Consider the following 10,895-nt stretch of genomic DNA (forward strand, 5'->3'; position numbering starts at 1 on the left):
AAGGCCACTGGAGGAGAAACTGTCTACTCTACTTGGAGAGCCTAAAGATCAAAAATGATGACAAACCTTCCGAAGATATGCTCGTAATTGAATCTAACCTTACGGTTTCTTTTACTTCTAGTTGGGTAATAGACTCTGGCTCGAGTGCTCATATATATACCTCAATACAGGATCTAATAGAAGTAGGAGGTTGAGGAAAGGTGACATGATCCTTCAGGTCGACAATGGAGTAAAAGTTATTGCAAAGACTGTTGGCACTTATCCTCTTCGATTACCATCTGATTTTAGATTAAATTTAAAAGACTGTTATTATGTTCCTGTAGCTAGTCGGAATTTAATTTTCGTGTCTGTGCTAGCACAGGAAGATTTTGAAATTAGTTTCAATAAAGACTTTTATTTCATTTATTTATGAAATAAATTGGTTGTACGAGGTCTTTTAATTGACAGTCTTTATCACTTGCATATTGATGCGAATGTGAACTTAAACGAGCAAATAGTGAGTATCATAGCCCAAAAAAGATCCAGAGATGAAATTAATCAAAAGTATTTGTGATACCATAGACTAGGCCATATTGGAGAGGATAAGATAAACAGACTAGAGAATGATGGGATCCTTGGCTTTCTTAACTCAGAGTTGTATCCAGCTTGTGAATCTTGCTTTCGAGAAAAAATGATCAAGTTATCCTTTGTAGGACATGGGGAAAGGGCCACTAAGTTACTTGTCCTGGTATACACCAATGTGTATGAGCCATTTGATGTCCAGGCCAGAGATGGTTATAGCTACTTCATAATCTTTACCGATGATCTATCTAGATATGGATACATATATCTGATGAAACACAAATCTGAAGCCTTTAAAAAGTTCAAAGAATTCAGAAGTGAAGTAGAAAAATAAACTGGTAAGCCCGTTAAGATTCTTCGATCTGTCGAGGGAGTGAATACCTTAGTCAAAAATTTCTGGAATATCTTAAGGACAACAGTATAGTCTCTTAATGGACTCTTTCTGAAATGTCTCAGCTCAACAGAATATCTGAAAGGATGAATAGGATCCTATTAGATATGGTCACATCCATGATGAGCTTCACTGATCTACCCTTATATCTTTAGGAACATGCCTTATTAACCGTCATTCACCTGTTGAATAGGGTTCTATCAAAGTCCGTTCCTACCACACCGTATGAGATATGGTTCGGTAAGAAGTCGAGTCTAGATTATCTTAAGACTTGGAGATGTCCGATCTATGTCAAGAGATAGATGGCGATAAACTAGAGGATAGATCTATTATAACTCATTTTATAGGATATCCAAAAGAATCCATCGAATACTACTTCTACTTTTCACAAGATCATAATATGATTGTGAGTTGAAACGCCATATTTCTAAAAAAATAGTTTATTCAGGATGGTGGCAGTGGGAGGTTAGTTGAGCTCGAAGAAAAGATGTCTGAAGAGCAAAGAGCTATAGATCCTCAGGAACCTATTATTTATGATCAGTAGTTGACATTTTTCTACCACCTCGTAGATCTAGCAGGATCTTCTGACCTCTTGAAAGGTACATGGATATACTTACGGAGGAAGTAAAGAAAATGTTCCTTATAGGAGATAGAGATCATGGTGATGATCTTAATACCTTTGATGAGATGATGTCTAACGTCAATTTCGAAAAATGGTTAGATACGATAAAGTCAGAAATTGACTCAATGCACTCGAACCAAGTATGGACCTTAGTAGATCTACTTGAGAGTCTCGTACCCATTGGATATAAATAGATCTACAAAAGAAAAATAGGTGCCAATGATAAGGTAGAGACCTATAAAGCTAAGTTTGTGGCTAAAGATTATAGTCAGCACAAGGGCATTGACTATCAGAAAACCTTCTTATCCGTAGTCATACTGAAATCCATCCACACTCTATTTGCTGTTGCAGCTTACTATGATTATGATATCTGACAGATGGATATAAAAATAACTTTTCTGAATGGATATCTTGAGGAAAATATCTATATGGAGCAGTCTATGGGTTTCACATCTGGTGATGGTGATCACAGGGTCTGCAAACTACAAAGATCCATATACGAATTAAAGCAAGCTTCTCGGAGTTTGAATCAATGTTTTGATGAAGCGATCAAATCGTTTGATTTCATCAAAAATGAAAAGGAACAATGTATATACAAAAGGGTCAGTAGGAGCACAATAACATTCCTTGTATTGTACGTGAATGATATTCTCCTTATTGGGAATGATATTCCCATGCTGATCATGGTCAAAAGATGGTTGTCCAACAAATTCTTCATGAAAGACCTAGGAAAAACATCCTATATTCTCGAAATAAAGATCTATAGGAATAGATCTAAATGGATGCTAGGCCTGTCACAAAAACTGTATATAGAGAAGGTACTGAAGAGGTTCAGCATAAAAAATTTTAAAAGAGAACTTTTGCCTCTTAGGCATGGTATTAATCTTTCCAAGATGATGTGTCCGACCATATCTGAGGAAGTGCAGCACATGAGTAGGATTCCTTATGTCTTGATCATAGAAAGCCTCATGTACGCCATGCTGTATACTCGACTTGATATAGTCCTTGCTGTGAGTGTCATGAGCAAGTACCAATCGAATCCAGATGAGGAGCACTGGATAGCTGTGAAGAACATCCTTAAGTACTTGAGAAGAACTAAAGATTTGTTCTTGATCTTTGGAGGAGATTCTGAGTTGCGAGTCGAGGGGTATCTGACTCAGATTTCATGTCTGATCCTGATGATAGAAAATCTACGTCAGGATATGTATTCATTTACAATAGTGGTACAGTCAGCTAGAAGAGTTCCAAGCAACCCATCATAAAAGATTCGATTACAGAAGCTGAGTATGTCGCTGCTTCAGATGCTGCAAAAGAAGGCTTCTGGTTCAAGAAGTTCATCACGGAACTTGAGGTCATGACATCAGATGCCATACCACTTTACTATGACAACAATAGAGCCATAGCACTTGCTAAGGAGCCGAGATCTCATCAAAAATCAAAGCACATCGAGTGACGATATCATATGATACGCGACTACCTCGAAAAGAGACATGTTGAGGTGTGAAAAGTAGACTCCGCAGACAATGTGGTAGACCCACTGACAAAGCAATTGAGCCAACCAAAAATGAAAGTCCACCTTGAGAAGATGGGACTTAGATTAGTGGCAATTGGCATTAATGCAAGTGGGAGATTGTTAGATATATGTCCTAGAAGCCAATATGGCTGATACATTGTAATAAATTTGAGACACAATTTTGTACTTTATATATTGATTTGATCAATAAAAAGATAAATTTATTTTTCATTCAAGTGTGATGTGTCCTTGAATTATCCATGGAATTAATTTTCGATACATATTCTCAAAGTGTTGAAAATTAGAGACATGTATTTACTTCCTAAATCTCTCGGTCATAGAATCATTATGAGGATGGTGATCGATCCAGATAGATCGGTGCATAAATCACTTCTTTTGGGATAGATGAGTCTCTGATTTACAGTGTAAAGATATTAAACGACGAGTGCAGGTAGTTGTTAAAGAACAACTAGTACTGAGTGTGACCATATGAGAGATCACTTGGATTTTTATTCGATCGTCAGTGATTGTCTTAATGTTCTAGTTGTGTGACTAATCTTTTGATCTGAGATAGTACTACTGCTCGCAATGAAGCTGCTAGAGTTTGATTGACACATAAATATGGATCTCAATGAGCCCTTATAATGGATGTTGGCGACAGTTGGTTCACTGTAGAAGTAGGGTGCGCATCAAGATGGAATCTATCGACCTTGATAGAGAGGAGAAGTCTTATGAAATTTAAGAGGCTAAGTCTGAGAATCTGTGGTCACAGTAGTATGATAGATGGAAAGGAGTTTTCATAGAAATCATAATTGAACTTGAGCTGATCGAATCTATCATATGACTGATGTTGAGGTTTGACGATTTATCCATGACCTGCCATCTAGTCGAAACTCAAGATAGAGGGATTGAATCATATGTTAATTACACTTTGAGGTTCATTTCGATTCTACTGGTTTGTCACTACATACTGCTGGGTATCACTGGTGGATTGTGAGAGCTCACTAAAATTGTTCAGGATTGATAATCCTTGATGAGTTAGAGTGGAATTATTTCGATCCATTAAAAAGAATTTCAATAATACTTTGATAAAGATCATTATATATCTCACTACCAGATAGAATTAAACCTATGGAGTCACACAACAAAGAGATAGATCTGAAATTAGCAATTGAGCTTATAAAGTATCAATTGGGTTTAAAAAAATCCGATTGGGTTCGAGGTAACCTTGCTAGCACATGGTTAGACCCAATTTTTTCTTTATGTTTGGATTTTTTATTTGATAAGATAATTTAAACTTAATTATCTGCTAATAATCTACATGAAGTAGATTCATTAGACTCCAATTGTTGGGTGTCTAAGGTTTTGGTTCATATGAATTAAGGGTGCAAGTCCCTAATTAATTTTCTTGATAGTTATTCTTGAGCGCCATCTTGATTTGATCAAGTTAGGCGTGTCCCATGATTAGAGGACTTTTTTTATTTCTTATGGGGCATCCCTTGGGTGTATTTTGGGGTGTGTTTATGTGGGTGCAAGGACTTCAAGAGTTGGCGCCTAAAAGGATTTCTAATGAAAGTTAAATAACTTAAGTTATTAGGAAACCTAATACAAGTAGGACTTGTATTATGAGATTGAATAGGATTCAATCCTTGTGCCTATTTAAAAGGACCTTTCCTAAAGTCCCTAAAGTATCCAACCAGCAACCCACACCCACCTTTGGAGACCCCCCCATGCTCTCTCTTCCTCTCTCTCTCTTCTCCCTTGGCATCCCACATGCCCCACCTTTTGGGGCATCCCAAGCTCTTCTACGCCCAAGCTATTAGGCATCCCCTCTTTTGCTATTTTCTGGTGTTTGCTAGCAGCACAAAGCAAGGGAGAAAGGCAAGAGAAGAAGAGAAGAAGAAAATCAAAGAAAGAGATCAAGAGTTGATCACGATTCAGGCTTCGTTCAGATTCAGTAGGCTGAATTTTCTAAGAGAAAAAAATTCAACTTGAAGAGAGCTATTCTAGGCTGATCCTAAGTGGATATCCATAGAGGTCAGATACTTGTGCGGCTAGAAAAAAATCTCTTCTCTTCCAAATCCAGATTTGAAGAAAAGGATTGCGAAACAGATATACAATTTGATCACAATCTGAATTTCAGCATATGTCAATTTCAATACATAAACTAGAGTCTTATTATTTTATATTTTTATACATATATGATTCAGATTAAAAGTATTTTAATCTTATATTCTACTGTGGTGTTTAGAAAATAAAATTTTGAAACACACATGCATGCCCCAAACATCAAATTCCAACACCATAGGGTTAGGATGGGGCATTAAAAGACAAATAGAGAAGTAATGAAGAAGGAAAAAGAAAGAATGAAAGAGTGGGTGAGAGAGATAAAAGTGGCATGAGAGAAGAAGAGAAAGATGGGATATATGAGTCATTAAAGAGAGAGAGAGAGAATATAGGTCATATTATTTTTTTCATCTTTTGATGTGATCCTTTTCGGATATAAAAGTTAAATTGATGTGGGATTTAAATACAAGATATGAATAGATGGGGTTGGGGTGGAATATTAAAAGATAAATAAAGAAGTAATTAATAAAGAAAAAGAAAGAAGAAGAAAGAAGAAGAGAGGTCAAAGTGGTGTGAGAGAAAGGAAGAGAGAGATATGATATGTGAGTTATTAAAAAGAAAGAATATAGATCATAATTACTCTTTTGATATGATCTTTTTTTTATCCTTTATTTCTTCAAAATTTTATATGAGATATGAAGTTAATTTATAAAATTAATGGGGTTAATTTTGATTTTTCCTACTTATGTGTGTGTGTATACGGAGACAATCTTTTTTGTTGGATCAATTGACCCCATATTTTCTTATGTGCATGTGCCAATGGCAGCTACCAGCATCAGCTCTATGCCCGCTTTATGCATCTCAAGCAGAAGATGTAGATCACATGTTTGTTACTTGCAAATTTTCCTTGAAAATATAGTGCAGGGTTGTCTAGGTTCTAAACTTTGAATTATCAGGTAATTTTATCACTCATCTCTGGGAGGATCAGCAGATCCGACTTTGCCTGCCGTTTATTCCTCTCTCACAGTTCATCATTACTATGATGATTTATTGGGTTGTTTGGAAAGAATGCAATAAAAGAATCTTTAGGTTCGAGGCATACTTTTGTAATCTCTATCGGAAAGCTGGCTGTCCGCTTGTAATGGGAGAACCAACATAGCACATTGACTCGACTTATTGATGCCTTCGAGAAAGACGTTATAGTGTCTGAAGGATGAGGTTGACCATTCGGACGGCTACCTCAATCTTTTGTTTATAATTATATTTAGCTATTTATTTTATATTTAATTTTTTCTCATTTGTTTTGCTGAAATCTCTATACTATTCTCCCGCTCCTCTTGTGCGTATATTCGTATTAAAGCTGGGTGGTCCCCCCTCCCATTTTCCACCAAAAAAAAAAATCTCAAAATGCTGCTTGAATAGCATCAGGTGCCAATGGAGATAACAGCCTTGTTTCCGTGGGTAAGTGTGATGGATTAGAAAAAAGAAAGAAATGATTAGGATCAAGGAGGGATTCAAGCGAGCAACCATGGTGATCGGGAAAGATGCCAACTGAGATTTCAAAGTAATAAAGACAAAGGGGATTTGTTTGGATCCTGAACTTTAGGTTGCTTCCCACTAGATTTGGTTCAGCTAAAATGGTGGACATGGACGTGTTGCAAAAGTTGGGTAAAGTTTCATGAAGTGCTACCAAAGGAGGAAGCTCGCAGTGCCCAAGTAAATCAACCCATCCCATTTCGAAGAAAATGTCAGCAACATATTCCACTTTGAAGAAAACATCAACCCTTTCTTGTCATGATCTATCCAATTTTCTAGTGCGGCCATATGTTTCCAACGAATAATACAAATTTTCAAGCTTAGGGAATTGATCATCATAAATTAAGAGTCAAATTATCAATTTTTTTTAATTTTTGTTATTTATACCTTGCATTGTGTTGTCATCACGCTACGATGATAAATTACTTTTGGTGATTATCTTATTTAAATTTTTTTTATAATTATAATTGTAGCAATATCTAAACCCAATTACTTGCTGAATATTTTTTTCTCATATTTTTTTAAGATAGAAGTTGAGAATAGTACTATCAAAATAGACTGGTCCGGTCCAACCCGATCTAGCCCATAAGGGCCTAAAATTTGATGGGCTGGACTGAATTAGATCCAGCCAAAAAATTAGACATAATATAACTGGCCCAGTCCAACCCTTCAAGGGCAGTGGGCCGGATCGGGATAGTCCATAGACTTTGAACCTCAAATGACTGAAGAGTGAAGAGTGAAAAAAAGAGAGGCAGAGAGCCCGGAGGGGGAAAGCCTCGAAAGGTCAATCCTGGAGAGTGGAGAGAGATTAAGAGAGCCTGAGGGGAGGTCGGAGGCGGCGCGGATCTAACTTTAAGAGTGAAGAGACCGAGAGAGCCTGAGGAGGAGGAGTCGTGGTCGGATTTGACTCGGAGGTGGCGGCGCTTCGAGCGATCGAGCCTGAAAAGTGGAGAGAGATCGAGAGAGCCCGAGGGGAGACAGCGCAAATCTAACTCGAAGAGTGGAGAGATTGAGAGAGTCCGAGGAGGAGAAGGAGCTGCGACCGGATTTGACTCGAAGGTGGCGGTGCCGACGACGAAGAGGAGGAGAAGGAGGGGGTTCGTCTAGAGGTTGGATGGAGGGGCATCCGTCGGTGGAAGGGTGGAGGAATCCGGAGGAGGGGGGGATCACCTGGAGATTGGATAAAGAGACGTCCGTCGGCAGAAGGGAGGAGGGGGCCGGCGTATCTTGATTCGTGATCGGACTCGGAGGTCGGAGGCAATGGCATCGACGATGAGGAGGAGGAGGGGGATCTGTAGAGCTGAGAGGTAAAAGGAAAAGGAACCGACAGAGACGGTCATCTTGCTGGTTTACAGCAACGGCTGCGATGTGGGGCAGCAGAGCTCAGGAATCAAGAATTAAAAATAAATAAGATTTTTTTTAAGATTTTTTTTTTAAATTTTTATGGTCCACCCGAGCTAGTCCGGCCCAATCCATATGAGCCCTTGAACTGATATGGGGCAGGCCAAACAGACCTGATTATTATTTGGGTTATTTATATGATAGTTCAATCCACTCCATTTATAAAATTAGGTCGGATCGATCTCATGGGCCAAATTCATTTTGATAGCCCTAGTTGTGAATAGTTAAGCGTAAAGAAAAATCTCTATAGATTTTTCCACAAGCACGTAGGCACATGCTCGGCGTATGCCATCCCAAAAAACAAAACAACATAGTTTAAGCAGCACATTTTAAACAAATGCAGATATATGTCGGTGAGTAATAAGTTGGAAACGGCACGTTGTGTTTCGCTGGTTGACGCGAACCAATGGATTCATGATTACAAAATAGAGAAAAAGGAGACCAACTTTCCAATTTCTTATGCATCCCTCTCTGTTCTATTAGTAATTGCAACGGTTTAGGCGTTTAATCTTAAGTCATATTGTTAGCATTTGGTTTATCAAATACGGGACAACTGATGTCCACTTCAATTGGATTTGATGCCTTGGATCCTTTGAGCCAAATAAATGAGGAAAAGGAGCGACAACAAAAGCAAGAAGCAAGGCTTCAGAAAGTGGTAAGAGCATAGTTTAAATGTCCTATTCATGAACGTGTAATGTCACAAAGACCAGAAACATAGCGCCAAATGTTGCGTGGTCCTCAATAAGGAAAATGCTAATGGACAGAGGTTGTATCTTTTGTATGGAAAAAAAAAAAATTATGATCATATAATATTTTGAGATTTGTACAAATAGATGAATGAAAAAATTCAATATGCTTTGAGATCAATGTAGAATGCGATCCAACGGTCGACATCGCAAAACAGAATTAATGATTTTATTGTGTGAAAGATACAAACCAAACCCAATAATTAGATCCTAAAGAAAATCCAAGCAAAGACCAATCTTTAATGTTAAGTATTTGACACATGAAAGGATGTGTAGTCCCGCATAGGAAAAGAAATAGGAGGATTTGCATGAATTGGATGCAGGGCATCACCTTTTTTAGTATCATCTGCATAAAAAAGTAATCCAACCACTCAATTTGGTGTTGCAATTGACCACACCTAGAGCCTTATATGCATTACATTACTTCTTATGGTCTGCATATGAAACAAACGCGTTCACTGTTGACTCCCCAAAGAGAATGTTCATTAGTAAAACGTAAGTTTTGTATAGAAAAGTTCAGCAGTTGATATACTTATGGTTCTTCTCCCTTATTATACCTTGATACCTTTGTTATTATATATTGAGGGGTTACACAAAGCCTATTTAACTTTATTTTTTTTTATTAAAAGATTATGTCTAAAGTGGAAATCAGCATTGCCCTCGGTCACAGCAAGGAGGTGAAAAGCTGCAGAAAAGTCCAGAGCTGGCGGTACAGGGTAAATTTAAAAAAAACAGAGAGACAAAGCAACGGTCGCCATCACCACACAATCCCAGACACAAACTTCTCGTGATACTTTCAGCAGAAGAAGAAAAAATCATAAAAGTAAATTCACAATCTCCTAATCAAACTTTTCTCAGATGTTGGACGCCTTCAAGTCCAACTAGTCCTCTTTGAGAAAAACTTTTCCTCTCAAAATATCGCGATACGATATTACTCCGATAAAACGTCCTAGGGGCACAGATTACCTTGCGTACGTCTCACTCCACCTCCTCCCATACGTCGCTTTCTTCCTTTCTTGTTTCGCTTTCTTTCCTTTTATTATTTCTTTCCTTACACCACCTCCGATTTATCGTTTCGTATCGTCGTATCGGTTGAATATCCTACGATATATCGACTCGATCGCGGTGGTCCAAGGGTCCGTTTTAACGGTTGTCGACGCGTAGATCGAGACTTCTGTATATTTGGGCCCATTTTTGGAGGTAATTACGAGAAATGTCACTGGCTCGGAGGTCCAGCAACCACTATAACCGAAGAAGGGTTAAAAACGAATGGAGAATCCCGTGGTCGCGAGATTCGAGACACCCAGCGTGATTTTTGATTCTTGATAGGGTTATTTTTGTCATACTACCAAAATTAAGATATAAAGAAAGATTATAAGACGTGCACGACTCGAGTTGGGAACCCCGTTTACTACACCACCGCGAGGCCTCCGCTGTGCGTCCACGCCATTCATTGGCCAGCGAAGTGGGACCCACGAATTCTCCGACGACCTGGCGATGGACTCGGAGTATCGAATCACGAGGGCAGTTGGCCGGAACCCCTGCCCGGTACGAATTTTAATGCGACGCATGCAGAGATAACCAGGAATCCTCCGTGCACCGTTCACTTTCAAAACCTCGAGATTCGTGCTTTCTTTCCCCTTATACCAGGGATCCCCTGTCTCTTCCCAAATTTTATTTTGCTTTCATAGCGCACTGCACCACAGTGACCGAGAACCATGCACACTGTCCAATATTTGAACTCCACTTCGGAATAAAGCTGGCTAGATGTCGCATCAAGGCCAAGTCTAAGAACACAAGTTTTTGGCTTTTTTCATAGAGTTTTAATCCACCTCCAAAGTGCAATGCATCTGCCAATATAACAATGCTTTAACAACCAGAGATTGTACTATAAGCAGCATTTTATTTTGTTCTTATTTTTCAATCATGTTGTGGTTAACAGTACTGGAACCGAACAATGATACTCGCTTTTGTTCTTGTTTGGTTGGTTTATGTGACGTTCCACAGGTCCTATTTGACAAGCCAACTGATGATGACAATGACACTCCAAAATAGTTG

This window comes from Elaeis guineensis, chromosome 16 (genome assembly GCF_000442705.2).
Source record: "Elaeis guineensis isolate ETL-2024a chromosome 16, EG11, whole genome shotgun sequence".
Taxonomy (NCBI): domain Eukaryota; kingdom Viridiplantae; phylum Streptophyta; class Magnoliopsida; order Arecales; family Arecaceae; genus Elaeis; species Elaeis guineensis.